The 16176-nt window shown below is 38.2% G+C and overlaps 1 long non-coding RNA gene across 1 annotated transcript in view; it reads left to right on the forward strand.

Moving 5' to 3' along the window:
- Window positions 1-15807, forward strand: part of LOC127500207 (uncharacterized) — a 71444-nt gene extending 55637 nt beyond the window's left edge. The window contains exon 3 of the long non-coding RNA XR_007926280.1: window positions 15651-15807. This is a non-coding gene — a long non-coding RNA (uncharacterized LOC127500207). The remainder of the gene's footprint in view (window positions 1-15650) is intronic.
- The last annotated feature ends 369 nt before the right edge of the window (window positions 15808-16176 follow it).

The raw sequence follows: 16176 nt of genomic DNA on the forward strand, positions 1-16176 counted from the left end.
TAGTGCACAACAAATTAGTCCAACACATAAGAGCGTTTTTAAGGACAAAAGCCTGACAAATGTCTTCAAATACAACACCTGAACAATGTCTTGAGGTGTGGTAACCATAGTATAAGCCAAATAAATGACTCCGGTCCATTGAATTATTAGAAAATAATGCACACCCAATATTTCACAAAATTACAGTTTATTGTTTACTGTATTTTTGATAAAAAAAAAAAAGTCAGCTTTGGTTAACATAGGAGACTTCTTTCAAAAACATAAAAATGTGTAGTATAATGCTTGAATAATACATAAGTAGCACAGCAACTGGTTGTAGCACTTCCATTTCAATTTAATTATTTAGCAAGAAAAAGATGTTCTGTTGCTGCCTGGGCATGACCCTGAGTGTCTCTTCTATCGTCACTCATTTAACTAAACGAAATCAGTCAGACAAGAGCTGCCAAGTATTTTTAGCCTGTTTGCATGTCCTCTTAAATCTTCTGTTGAAGTGTGCGGACCCTTATCCTCCTTTGCCCTTGTTGATGGCATATTTATGAAAGGTATAATAAACAAATATGCATCTGAGACTTGTAATATCTGACATGCTTTTGTTTGTGCGAATGCATTTAGTTTTTTCCCCTGGAGTGTACTGAAAAATGCTTTGACACATTCTGGCAGGTCACTGTGATCTCTCTTTTTACCAGGCGAAACATGACGTAATGGCTTGGCAGCACACTCTAATCCCTCTATTGGAGATCAGTTGGATTTCTCCCAGTCGGAAAGCACTATGTATGAAAGCTAGCAAGAGCCAAGCACAAAGCATGCGGCCCAGCAGGTGAGGTGAGAAAGGTAGCGTACACAGTGGCAGGTGTCGTATGACAGTTCGTAATACACTCCGACAACAGTCTTCCGGAGCTCGCTGTCTCTCGTTCTCTCGCTCTCATCTCTCTCTCAGGTTCATGGGGTGATCTGTGTTTTTACATGGGGAAAGAAAGAGAGGGCTTTTTTGTTGTCTGGGTGAACTTTGGGATTTTGGCTCAGGCAGAGTTCAGCTGGGTGTTAGGTCAAGCCGCTTTCACTGCGCCTCGGTTTTGAAAGGCAGGTTCATATAACGCCAACTCATGGCTGGGTTGCGGAAATGCTAGATTAATGAAGTCGATTGTGGAGGACCCTTTGGCCTTGCAAAGCTGGTGGCCCTCTGAAATCTCAATGAGCCTACTGACACCCAAAACAAGACCCTTTTTTTGTGTGTGGGCATCAGGGGGGAGCAGAGTCATGCGGAGATTGATTCAGAACATTTTTATGTTACGCGCAGCTAAGGGAAAAAAAAACGAAGCGAGCCGATGAATAGAGATACTTTTTCATGCGATGAAGTCACTGAACTGAATCTAACCCTCAAAACCCCGGCTGTCTGAAAGACATTATCTGCTTCCTTTGATTCAAGAGGTTTTCAGTCCTGCCTGTTAGCAGCACTTTGTAACAAACAGCATTATTTACTCAGCTCCTGCCAGTGCTATTTGAAATGGGATGAATAACCTGCGTGTACTCTCCCATCCAGTATGCATCCCTCCCAGGAACTCCAGCTAATCCCGTGGAAGGGATTTAGTGCTGTTTTCTCACTGCCTGCCATTACACTACTATTATCACACTAAAAACAAAGGCTCGAGAAAAAGTGGTCATGAAAAACAGTGTGGCTACACTGAATGTGAGCAGCAAATGGCGAAGCTATTAGTTTAACGTCATTTCTCAGTAGTAAGACGTTAGATTCACTAGTTTTTAAATGTTAGTTTTTAGTTGCGAAGCCATTACATTTATTACATTTCTCTGTAGTAAAGTTTAGTGTAGCTATTATCCTTAAATCAGCTTTATTTCTTCTGATATTTCAGCAATCCGGTTACATGTCCATTTTCTGTCTGTTTAGACTCAGAACTAACGATGCCCTGTTTGCAAATTAATTGCTCTTTTGAGTCAGTTCTTTTCTATGAATTCGTCAAACACTTCAGTCTGAATAGTTTGGTTCTCTCATTCATGCACTTGAAGTAACATATAAGTACCATGAATATATAAGTACCATTCAGTATAGAATGATATATTTATCAAAGTATTACAGTACTAGCTGACTTGGTGATAAGTTATAGTACTTAAAAACTAGTCTATGGAATGTCCTCATTTACATAGCAACTGTAGATGCACAGGAAAAAAAGGGTTTAAAATTGTACCTTTAGGGGTACAACAGCTTGTTGGTGGGGCAGTACCCTTAGAAGGACATTTTTGTACCTTTTTTACTCAAAAAGGTACATATTAATACCTTATACAACAACAGTCAATATAGTATGTTGCTTTTCTGTTTTAATTCTTTATTTTTTTAGGTGTTATTGTCTTCTAATTAATAAATATTAGATCAAAAATTCCTGATGACTATTTTTAACATGTAATATTTATATAGCTTACTTGTAGCAGGATTTTGGTCATGTAGTTTGTGGTGTAATTAGCTTTAGCTTTCTCTGGTTTTAGGGTGCGTCTCAATCAGCTCTCTAGCTCCATAGGTTGTGAATCAGTATATCGTGTACACAAATTTGGGCACTGGTAAGGACTGTAAGACCCCTGGCTCACTACACATTGGGACAATGATGGTGATATGAAAGCGTCCTCCTTGTAAAATGTCACTACTGTTATTTATGAACAACAGCAGAACTGATATTTTCTGACATTTATTTTTTTTATGTTATTTAAAGTATATTATGATAAATACTTTAAAGGATTAGTTCAACCAAAAATGAAATTTCTGTCATTAATTACTCACCCTCATGTCGTTCCACATCTGTAAGACCTTCGTTCATCTTCGTAACACAAATTAAGATATTTTTGATTGAATCCGAGAGGTTTTTTTATCCCCCATTAAAAAAAGCAACGTAATTACCACATTCAAGGTCCAGAAAAGTAGTAAAGACATCGTTAAAATAGTTGACTTGACGACTTTGCGCGCAAAAACAAAACAAAAATAACGACTTTATTCAACAATTTTGTCTCTTCCCTGTCAGTCTCCTACACTGTTTACATTGTATAGACAGCGCAGGTTTCTATGTTAGAACGGCTCTCAGATTTCATCAAAAATATCTTAATTTGTGTTCTGAAAATGAACGAAGGTCTTATGGGTTTGGAATGACATGAGGGTGAGTAATTAAAGGTGCCCTAGAATTGGCATTTTACAAGATGTAATATAAGTCTAAGGTGTCCCCAGAATGTGTCTGTGAAGTTTCAGCTCAAAATACCCCATATATTTTTTATTATACCATGTTTTAACTGCCTATTTTGGGGTGGAATTAAAAATGCTCTGATTTGGTGTGTACACCTTTAAATGCTCGTGCTCCCCGCCCCCAAGCTCGTGACTCCATTAAACATTGCATAAACAATACTGGAGTTCACAATATAACTCTCAAAATGGATCTTTACAAACTGTTTGTGATGCATCAGATCACGTAAGTATGGCATGTCTGAATGAGTTCGATAGTGTTGCACGGCTAACGGGGCTAAAGCTATGCACAGTTGGAGAGACTCGATAAGAATGCAGATGCGTTTATGAATTATACAGACTACAAGCGTTTTCAGGTTAAAAATGAAAATAACGACATGGCTCTGATCTCCGTGAATACAGTAAGAAACAATGGTAACTTTAACCACATTTAACAGTACATTAGCAGCATGCTAACAAAACATTTAGAAAGACAATTTACAAATATCACTAAATATATCATGATATCATGGATCATGAACAGTTATTATCGATCCATCTGCCATTTTCGCTATTGTCACGACATTAATACTGCCTTGAACATGGGCTGGTATATGCAAAAGTTGGGGGCGTACATATTAATGATCCCGACTGTTGTGTCACAGTCGGTGTTATGTTGAGATTCGCCTGTTTTTCCATGGTGTTTTTCACACACAAGATTTACATATGAAGGAGGAAACAAGGGTGTTTGAGGCTCATGGTATATCATTTCCATGTACAGAACTCTTATTATTCAACTATGCCAAGGTAAATTCAATTTTCAATTCTAGGGCACCATTAATGACAGAAATTAAATTTTTGGGTGAACTGCCCCTTTATATGTTACAGGTTTTTTTTTTTTTTAAACATCTATTGTGTGTCATTATGTGTCCAGAGTTGGCTCACCTGATTTATGTTTCGCGCTTCAGAACTTCCATTAAGGGAACATAGTGAGCATCGATGCTCCCTGGTTTTCTCTGTGAATTGTGGGACTTTTAAGGGGGCTGACTTTTCAGTGCACTGGAAGGTTTTTACGATTGATACAGCATTTATAATGGCTGACCCCCTGATCAGTGCCCTGACTACTAAAATAAGGAGCTGATTGAGACGCGCCCTTAGTTTATCTTAGCTAATTTGGTAGCTATACTTACCTCTAATGAGCTGTGCTGTTTACCTTTGTGAAGTGAACTAGATGATTTAATGAAAATTTCAGTGATTTAATGGCAAGTTTATTACTGCAAGTTATTAATAGTGTGTGTGTTTTTTTTTTTTAAGCAGCTACCTGCTTACCTGTAATTGACATACAAGCCACATGGACATGAATGATTATGAGGGTTCTTTTGGATAAAGATTTTCTTTTGATTAAGGTTAATGTGTGTGCAAGTGGAGCAGACCCTGTTAAATAAAGCCCAGTTCATGGGTCCGGATTGGATTGATCATGTCTAGGCCGAACTGGATGCATGTTAGTGCAGTGGCCATATGCTTTCCTGGCTGCTTGCATAGGCTGACAAATACACATTTACAGTACTAAGAGGAAGGTTATTATTTGTTTTAATTTAATTTCATTATTTGTGACATGAAAATGCACCCTAGTGCATCCATTAAAGACCCACACAGGTACACATATGCTTGTGTGCCACACTCACACAAAGAAGAGAGGGCATGATAACAGCTGTCTTTTATTCTGTGCCGAACAGGATCTAACACCACAGGAGTGAATCTGGGTCAGAATACTTGGGAGACATGAATATCAGATGGAGTTCTGAAACTGGTGAATTAATATGTCTTTCACTGGTGACATTTTCTGCTGGCATATGGCAGCAAGCTCATGGGAGAGCAGGGCCTTTTTGATGAATATTTTTGAGTCCAAAACTAAAGGATGGTTCTGGGCATATGTTGCCGTCTGTTTTTGCCGTGTGAAATGATAATGCAGCAGTCACGCTTCATCTGGATGGAGCAATGCTGAGGAAACGGTCCAGCCAGTCATTAACCCTTGTTGTGCAAAGAGATGGAGCCATAGAGACTTTTGACAGTCTCTCTGTATGTCCCTGTCTCTCTCTATTTATATTTTGTTTATTTTTTTATATAAAGATCTCAATTGGATATTTCTAGTCTCACATTGCCAGACCTTTGCTGAACAACATGAGGTCTGTTCCACAAGAACCGCCCACTTAGACAGGAAGAGACCATCTGGCTGACATATAAAGGGACCAACCGGAGTTTGTTTTGCTTTTATGTGTCCTGTTTATCTGAAATACACTACCGTTCAAAAGTTTAGCATCAGTAAGAAGTTATTAATGCAGCATGGATGGTCAAAATTGACCATAAAGTAACAAAATGCTGTTCTTTTGAACTCATAGAATCCTGTAATAAAATGCATCATGGCTTCTACAAAAATATTAAGCAGCACAACCATTTTCAACTGTCATAATAATAGGAAATGTTTCTTGGGCAACAAATCAGCATATTAGATTGATTTTTGAAGGATCACGTGACACTGAAGACTGGAGTAATGATGCTGAGATCAGCTTTGCATCACAGAAATAAATTACATTTTAAAATATAGAAAAATAGAAAACAGTTACTTTAAATTGCAATAATATTTCAGAATATTACTGTTTTTACTCTATTTATGATCAAATTAAAGCAGCCTAGTCATTGAGACGCATTTAAAAGGTTTTGTAGTCAGGTCATCATTTAAATGTTCTTTTTAGTTAAAAATTACACTTGAAGTATTGCAGTTTAAAAAAAAAAAAGCATTTCAGTTCATTTTAATTCTACTTTCTCAAATTTAAATTTGCTGTTCGCTGCCTCGGTTCAAATCAATTCACATTCAAACTGAATTGAAATTTCTCTGTTCATTTCTGAATGATGCACAACCCTGGTTTTAGACCAACAGATATTTTGATTAAAAATGTCATTGAAATTACAATGAAATTACAAAATTTACTGCTAGTTTTTGAGCGTTTATTGAGTGAGGACTTATAATACATAATTTTTTTTTCCTGACTGACTGATGAAAATGATGAATAGGAAGGCCAATCAATAATTTTAGTGTTTGCCAGATCGAGAAAGTGTTTTCCAGTTTTGTGAGCAATATGCGACTTTAGACTCACCCTAGCGGAATCGTTTGAGGCTGAAACTAATAGTCAAGTTGATGACCACAAATCCCATGGTGCTTTGCGGTCAGTTGCACTGCAAGGCTGATACCTGACATTTCGAGCGTCATCTCAAAGTAATGTAATTTGTTTATCAGACTTGGATCGAAGAGGTCAGGGCAAACTCTCAAGCGTCTTTAGCTGAGGTGGACTGATATTGCGATAGACAGTACAACAATGTGGTATTCAGCAATCTCTGCATGAGAATCAAAATTAAAAAAGGCTAAAGTCAAAAATTAATTATCCATCTGAAACCAATGTAGTGGAAAATGTAATTTATAGAACAATTATGGAAATAACATGCTTAAATGAAGTATATAACACGCACATACACATAGTGATTAAGTCAATATATTAGCACTCATCTAGCTAATGTTTTTCAGCTATTGAATGTAGTAGCACTTCTGCGGCTTGTACCATTTTCAATTAAATCAGAATTTCATAAAGCATTGTTTTTACACTCGTAACAGGTGGCGGTCTCTGAAATTTCAAGTTGTTAATGGTTTTTAGTTGTTTCAATGACTCAACCTTGACTTTCTATGAGATATATACAGAGTTTTTTTGAAGTCTTGACAAGTGCTTGTGTCTTTGTGCACAAGTGTTTGCGTCTGCCGAAGCTGGCGGAGTGAAGCTCCAGCAGAACACACACATACACACTAACACACACACCTATTCTGTTTCTGGTACCCCCCACCCCCCCGCTCTCAGAAGCCCTACAGCACACAGAAGTGCTTTATACCAGACTCAAGTCACCCTTCTCCCTGTTCTCGCTCCATTGGGAACACTTCTCTCTTAGCACTCTCATTGGCATGCTAAAGAACTCTGATATTTTTGTCTGACATATTAAAGAAGGAATTAAGCAGAGCCATTGAAGGGCTTATGTCCTAAGCATTTTACTTTTTCATGGCTTTTATTTGAATGCCAGCCAAGTAGATGAGTAGAAAAGATGGGGAGGGAAGCGAACAGAGAGGGAGCTTATTGACAGCACTGTGGCCAGTCTCTCTGAGGGACAGGCCGAAACAATACGCTGACTGTTCACTGAGACCCTGCGATACTGTAGTGCACCGAGAAATAAGTGTCCTTTCTGTGCTTGTTTTTTCTCTCTCTCTCCCAAGAAAGCTGTTACAATGAAACCAAGTCTAAAGCAGCAATTTGTAAGTCAAGAGCCTGGCAAAGTGGATTGTAATGGGGGGAGGAGGGAGGCTGAAGGAGATTGGCTCCTGGAACTGCCACCACTTGTTCCAGGGGCTTTGTTCAACAGAAGGGGAAACTAGTGCCCTACTGTCCTTCACAAGACCGCTAGTGTTCTCCCTGTTACCTCGCTGGGTATTTCTCACTTAATCAGACAATATGTTAAAGTTCACTCAAACCTGAAAATTCTGTCATCATTTACTTACTTTCATGTTTGCATGGCAACCTGTATGACTTTCTATCTTCTGTTGAGTACTAAAACAAGTATTTTAAACTGGTTTTGTCCATGTAATGAAAGTCAACAGGGTCCAAAACAACATTGTACCCCACTGACTTTTATTGTATGGACAAAACAACACTGAGAACAACACTTTTGTGTTACACAAAAGAAAGTAAGTCATATAGCAAACAAGCATCCTTTTTATGTAAATTAGTACTATTATGGATTAAGATTATTATTCACAAAAGTCAGCGATTATTTGTCTGGCGCAATTAATGTTGCGCTATTACCGCTGTGTACATTTTCAGCAGTAATTCATCAAATGATGCATTGTACTGTAAGTTGTTGGATGCACTTTTATCTGTTTACGGAGAGGATTCAGGTGGGTCAGTGGTGCTAAATAATTATATAAATTGATTAAATAAAATAAAATAATTTGAGTTATTCTCGCTTATTTATCAGTTTTAGGTGCCTCTCAGTGCCCCTCACACCTCTTCCCTGTATAGGTCAGATAGAAAGGAGCTGGGGTCAATTTAAAAGTTAAGAACAATATAAATGCATAAAAGTATCATTGTCCCCAAATTTAATTTAATTTAATTTAATTTAATTTTTATATTATTAGTTTTATTTTATTTTATTTTGTAATGTTATGTTATTTTATTTTATTTTTTATTTTATATTATTAGTTTTATTTATTTTATTTTATTTTTTATTTTATTTTTTCATTTATTTTATTTACGGTAGATCCTTAGTAATTACAAAATGTGTTGTTTTTATGGAGTGGCCTGGTTGAGTATTAAACCCCTGGCCTGAAATTTGTCTCAGGATACCATAGTTACACTATTTATTTGGCTGCCAAAAGCATTTTTCTCCATTGATGGCCATTCAAAATAAATTTAATTTAACTGTAAAAAATTAAAAGTGGTTTCAACTAATTATTATTTAGTAACTAGTTCCACAGATTTTTTTATGTTCACTCAATTTCCCTCTTCAAAGTGTTACTTGAATTGATATTTTATTTATTTAGTTGACCCAAACTTGACTCCAACTTAAAAAATTCGTTCATTCAACTAGTTTTTTAGTTCGTTCGACTAAAATATTTAATCAGGATTATCTGGGAATCATAACTAGAAATTGCTATTGAATTATATTAATTAATAATTTTATATTGAGGTCAACAAAATTATTAATTGGTACCAATCACACAAAAAACACAAATAAAAACACATTACCCTTTATTTCATCCTCTGCATTTATACCATTTCCATACAAACTAAACATGGAATAATTTTTGCAAGCAGTTATTTTGTATTATATTATAGTCCATTTTTTTTACCTGTGCTTGATTATTATTCAATTATTTATTTATTTTTCCCTTTGGCTTTGAGTGGATGAACAATTTCTAACCATCGTAACATGAGGATCTGTTCCTATTACAAGCAGGCCGTACTGGTGTGTAAGCAGTGCAGACTCCCAGTAGTAGGGTGATAAATCCAGTGGACTGTTCAGCAGCAGGGAACATTACAACATTCAAGAGATGGCTTGCCCTGCTCTTTAGGCGGCCGTTTATGACGGAGTCCCCAACCACAATTATGGGAGCCTTGGGCTGCTACCGGAAACAAACCCACTGACACGTTGACAAAAATCCCTGCCCCGTGTTTATATGCCGTTTTGCAAAGAAATCGGAAAAGGTAATCATGTATGGAGGCTGGGGTTAAGAAGCAATGTAACAGTCTATTAACTTTAATATAGATATGTGGAATAAGCATATGCTGAGGCCCATTAGCATAAATCTTGGTTACACACGAGCGGGCCGCCACAGCGCGGCACGGGCACACTTTCTCTCAGTGGAGAGGTCTAATGACAAACACTCGGATGAAGTGAGCCAGCTCGCCGACTCCTCACTTGAGCTCTCAATTAGAGGCCCCACTGTTTAGCTCGCCCTACCATGCATACTGCTCGCTCCCTCTCAGAGCCACTTCTGAGCAGTAAGGAATAAATAGCGGAGTAAAAAACATTGTGATAATGTTGTTATTTATAAATAATAATGCTAAGGTCGGCAAGTTATTAGCGGAGTACAGTACACTGCAAGCAAACTTAATAAAATATGATTACTAGGGAAAGATTATGCTGTAAAACTTTACAATAAGGTTAAATTCATTAACATTAGTTACTGACTTTGATTTTTAGAACAGTGCTTTTACAGAATTATTAATAGGTTAAGGTTAACTTCCACATATATTTATCGATTTTTAACATTTTCAAGTTGTGTTAAGAACAACAACTATTATTATTGTTATGAAACTTTTTGTAAAGTGTTGCAGAATACTCATTTTCCTCTTTGCCTTCTTTATCATAATCTGTTGTTTTGCTTGATTTTTCATAAATCACAGAAATTTTCGGGAAGGTCTGACAGCACACATGGAATTGTATGAGGAAAAACAGACAATAGCGAACAAGTAATTGAGACAAAAAGGTTTGTCAGAGGAAAGAAGGTTTGGGTGTAGGAAAAAGGAACACTTTCCATTTTGTTTGATTCATCATCAAAGAGGACTGAAAGGATGCTGAAACAAGAGAGATATTCCTGACTCGACTTTCTGTAGTCCCTCACTACAAAACTCAGTTCTTAGTGTTTGATGTTTTACTGAGAGAGGCTTTCAAAAGAACAGATGTGCTTAGAACTTCCAGGAAAAAAAGGAAATAGAGAGAGAGAGGGAGGACACAGGAAAGAAGATTAATCGCGTTGTGTGCATGCGTTTTATTCTTTCATTGTTTACATTCAAAAACAATAGTTTGTTTTCTTCTTCGTCTTATTGTTGTCATAGTTTGCTATTGTCATCATTGCTTCAACTTTTATTGTTCGGTTAGGGTTATGGTTAGGTTGTAGTGTTGTTATTCAAAACATGTATGTTTGTTTTATTAAAACTGATGTGTGTAATATTTTTACACATGCTTTTTTTTTAAATGCTTTTTCATATCCCAGCTTGCTTGGCGGGATGCATCGATAAATTCAGAGCAACTGCAACAATGAGTAATTAAAGACATTTTTAGATTATTTTAGTCAAAATGGCTGAAAAATCACAAATACAATCATTTGTAATATGATTAAATTGCTTATCACCTTGACTAATAGGTGGCACTTTTCCAAATTGATGATGAGTGGTCAGTGTGAGGAGACAGTGACACATAGAAAGTCTGGTGTCAATATGCCAAAGCATTGCAGAGCCTCAGAATCAGCTTGGAGTCATGCCATCAAATTTGTTGATGCGTTCTTCAAGAAAGGTTTGTCCAGTCAAATAGCTTTTAATAACTTTTAGCCAGAATGGTCTGAAGATGATCTGAGCTGATTTTGGTGAAAATCGGACAAATGGTCTAGGAGGAGTTTGAAAAAAAAGTAGGTTTTCAAAGAAATTCAAAATTCCAGACAATAAGTTTGACCGAATATGGCATGATTGGTATTCACGGTATGAATCAAAGAATCTATCAAGACCAGTTTCATTAAAATAGGCACAGTTAATCAAAAGCTATTATCCTTTAAAAAAAAAAAAAAAATATATATATATATACATTTTGACCAGAAGGTGGTGCTGTTCAGAAACTTTTTGAGTACCTCCGGGGCATGGTCCTGATGACACATACTGAGTTTCGTAAGGATACACTAATGCATGCATAAAAGAAGTTATAAGCAAAATTAGCCATTTTTCATTATCTCCTGACCAGTAGGTGGTGCTGTGCTGAAACTGTACATGAAGCCTCAGGTCATGCTTGTGATGATGCGTACCATAATATTTCTCAATACGCCAAAGCATTGCGGAGATATAGCTTCACCTCCAATTTGGCGTGCTCTTCTTCAAATTAGTTTGCGCGTTATTCAGGAATGGCTGGGTTTATCAAAAAGCTTTTAATAACGTTTTGGCTGGGCGATTTTTCCGATTTTTTCGATTAATTCGAATGTAATGTTTTGCCTCGATTTTATTATTTTTTTTAAATCGAGAAATCACGATTTTGAATAAAAATGTTAGCAAGCGTTACAATTAGACATGCTGACAATACAGCAATGAAATCCGTATTAGGAGAAGAAAATGATCCAACCTCATGATGGCGCCGGCGCGCCTGATTAACCGCTCTCATGTGACGCTCTATGAACGTAGAACACATCACTAGTTAAGCGGCTGTTCATTCAGAAATGCGTTATAAAAATGACGCAGGCAGAGGAACGAGAAAAATGGGTTTCATGGGTGAGACGCTGCAAAAGACACAAGACCCAAGTGCAACACCTAAAAATGTCCGCCAAACATAAAAACAATAGGACAGATAGCGCAGTGGAATGCAAAAACCTGTAAAGGACTAACGTTACTACTGTATGTTTGATATTTCATGTTTGCATGATGGTGACAGGCTGAAAGCTGCTGTTTTAAAGCATTTGCTGTTAATAATAGCCTATTACTGGTGTTATTTATTGCTATTACTTTTTGGCTAAGAAATATTTAGCATTTTCTTATTTTATATTATTTCTGAGCATATAGGATGTGTTTAAGATAAGTTTGTACAACATTTGCCTTCATATTTCAGGCATATTTTCTGCAAAGATATTTAACAAATTGTTTTACATTACACCATGTTGATCACTTCGTCTGTGGTGCACTTGGAATGGAACTTTTTTTTAACCAGATTGTTAATAAAGAGAATGTTACTTAAATCATATTGTAGTTAAGTTTTTAAGTTGACTAGTTAAACAGTAAAAAAAAAAAAATAAATAAAAAAATTGAAATTGAAATCGAAATCATGAATCGGTCAATCGTTCTGAAAAATGTTTTTTTTTTTTTTTTTTTTTTTTTTGCCATATCACCCAGCCCTAAGTTAGATACTCCAAAATTGCTCTGGTTAATGTTCAGACTCCTCTATCTGGGTGCCGAATTTCATAATTGTCCAGCGAACGGTTGGGCGGCCATAGACTTCAACAGCAGTAGAAGAAGAAGAACTAACGGATACAATAGGTACTTTCTAGTTGCGTTGTCAAGCAACGCTTGACTTTCTTTGCCCTTGACATAGGCTCACTTAATAACACCACTGCTTCCTCTCATTGTTGTCTGCTGTCACCCTCACATCCTGTCAGATGTCACACAGGGTCTGAACATAAAAAGCCCAGACTTTGTATCTCTCATTCTGCTCTCTCTTTTCACTTAAAGACTAACCAGCAGACATTTGCATGCTGCCACATTACAGCATCCTATCTGTCTGTTCCCGCAGCAATCCGCATGTCTGTGAAATTGCTACGCGGCATATCTGTCGTATAAGCCTCGCGCGTGGATCACATCGCCATAGAAATAACAGCATTGTAAAAGTCATAAATCACATGATGGAAAAGCCAAAACTCAATTGAGTCGGAAACCATTGTGGCGTCTTCGGGGGCTAATTGGATTGGTGTTTAGCAAGACCCCGGGAGGAGGCTGGCCTAGCGTTCATGCATAAAATTGTCTTTGTTTCTCTCCGTCGGCCGCACTTTTACTTCTCCCTCATTGCATCTCAGCCTCCTCCGCCAATACCACACTGCACTGGGAGGCGTATTAGCACACCTTTGTGCCAACGCGGGAGGAGAGGGCGGGGGGATGGCAAAGAAAAAACAGAAATGATCTGGTATTAAATTTCAATAACACATTTCCCCCATCCCTCCAGAGTACAAGCAATCAAGGGTTAAATTGGATCTGTAACGTATGCTTGGTGACCCACAAATCGCTTCCCCATCAAACAGACTCATTACGAGCCGGCAAGCAGATGAGTGTTTGTGCGCCCCTGCCTCTGAGCGGCAGGGATTGTGTGTATTACTACTAACACGGCCGAGGTATTTAAATTTTGATTTTTTCGTAATGGGTTTTGACATGTTTCATTTCCTCCGGGGGAAGCGCCAGAGACCGCCGAAAGTAAATGTTGCTAAAAAGTCATCAAGGCAGAATATTAAAATGCCATCAAATAAGAATTTCGCTAATGTGATGGGGCCGGGGCCGCTGCAGGTACGTCACACCGGGGTCAGAGGGGTCCTGGTTCTGGGAGAAACACTATTTGTTCCCCTTGGCTGGCTTTTTTCTGGCCTCTTAAATAAATTATTAAAGGACTTATATCTCTCGCCCTCGGCCCGCCTCTTGGGCCTCTCAAAGTTCAGCCACACCATTTGAAATGAAAAACAGGCAAAAAAGGCTGAATGATCTGATGGACACAATGCCGTAGAACGGCAGCCTATTTCCTTTCATGAACCAGGGGAGTATTGCATTTGAAAACGGTCTAGGTGCATGTCGCGTGCTTGTTTTGTTCTACCGACGGGTAATTTACCTTAACATAACCACAAGTAAGTGGATCTCTCTTTAAGCGCGCCGTATTCACTCCCCACTCCCACACAACTCTGTTTGGAATGAATACCGTAGCATAAGGCATCTTATACATGATCATTTTGAGCTGATAATTACACATTTTGGGAGTCTGGCAGGATTGGACACTCACGTCTGGGTGTTGTGACAGCATGATTATTGGAAACACTTTCTGCCTCAGCGACTAAATTAAAACATTTGTCTGCTATGGATCCCCTAGTGCAGAAAAATAAAAAAGGCAGCACAATATACGTTGCGCACGTTTTGAATATAATCCGTTTCTTAAATACTCCCGTTTCTCTTTCTCGCCATGTTCCCTCTATTGTTTTCTGTATTCCTCGGGTATTCCTTTTGAGCCCATTACCAGCCTGACAACCCACCAGCTGTCACTAATTGCCCACTAATGGGCTGCGGTGGTGTGATGGTTTCTCTGCGAGGGGCGTTCCAATTCTGTACTGGAGGTCCTTCTGGCTTGCCAAATCAAAGGGGACATACTTAAAAGGCACGTCATGCTCTTCCCCTAAAAATCCAAATAAATCGTCAAACAGAAAGACACATCTCCATACTTGTGTATTCATTTGTTTCGGTGTATTTCTTTAGAATTTTTTTAAAAACCACTTCAAGTAGGCACCGATAGCCTCGTGAGCAGAACACTGATATGAAGCGTTGTTACGCTTTGGGTGACCCGGCTCGCGGACCTTTCCCGTCCCCCTACCTCTCTGCCACCTCGCTTCCTGTCCACTCTATACTATCCTATCACAATAAAGGCAAAAATAGCCAAACAAAAAACAAAACAAAACAAAACAAAAACACCAGTTTTTCTACTTCAAAATTTCACTTTTAATTCAGTGTGTTGCTTTCCATTTCTTTGTATTTAATTGTGAAATGGAATGAAAGTTGTTTCTACAGCAATTTTTTTCAGTGTACCTTTCCTCTCAACGCTTATGCTGATATGTGGAATCACGCGTGGTATTTGTAATCTTTGCGGTTGAGATTTTAGCAGGAGACAAGCAGGGCACGTGTCTGCCCTCTGCGTCAGCCAGCCTGCTAATAGATGTGAGAAGGTCATCTGGCATTAGCGGCAGAAGTACGTTAGCATTTGCGCTGAGCGTCTCTCGCCAGACTCTGTGCATGTTTGAAGGCGCTTGGACAAGCAGGCCCTTTCACAGTGATGAATGGCTTTTTTCAAGCGTTCTGCTCCCTAGTTATGAGAAGGGTGACCTGGTCATTGGACGACTTTATGAAGCTATAAAAAATGTATGTCAGTCTCCAGTCTCTAATGCCATCCCCAAACAGAGGAGGAGGGAGCGGAGAGGGGGAGCCGGAATGGTAAAAAGGCCATTTACCGGCGCTCTAAATAGCTCTCTGACTGCCCTTCTCCACTTATCTGACAATGTCCTTGTCGTCAAGACAATTTCTTATTCTGTTTTTTCTTCCCCCCCCTCTCTGTTTTTACTCTTTTATAGGACATATTTGAATCGATGGCAGACAGGCCCTCTAAACCCACTCCAACTTCTGTCTTTCTCTCAGCCCACTTGGGATCTGCAGTCTAATACACCACAGACTAAATCTGCTGATATTCTTGCAGTATTTGAAGCATGGGTGGAATACTTACCGGCTGTATAATGAACAGGTGAGAATGTCTTTATTTACAGGAATCGCTGGAGATGGCACATAGTGAATGCATTAACTGTTTTTACCTGCATAGCGATTTTATGATATACAAGGGTGTAACAATACACTCATGTCACGATTCAGTACTACACACGATACTGATCTCATAATACGATACTCTCACGATACTTTAAACAAAACCAAAATAAAGAGTTAAAATGGAAAGATATTTAAAAATGATTACTTCTAAAACATATGATAAACGGTTAACAAGAAGTATTGCTCATTAAAATGCTAAATTTGCTATTACATTAGGGGTGGACTTGAATAGGTTTGGACTTCGTCCTTCTTCCCCATGCACAGGGCAATGGTGGCACC

Source organism: Ctenopharyngodon idella, chromosome 18 (genome assembly GCF_019924925.1).
Source record: "Ctenopharyngodon idella isolate HZGC_01 chromosome 18, HZGC01, whole genome shotgun sequence".
NCBI lineage: Eukaryota > Metazoa > Chordata > Actinopteri > Cypriniformes > Xenocyprididae > Ctenopharyngodon > Ctenopharyngodon idella.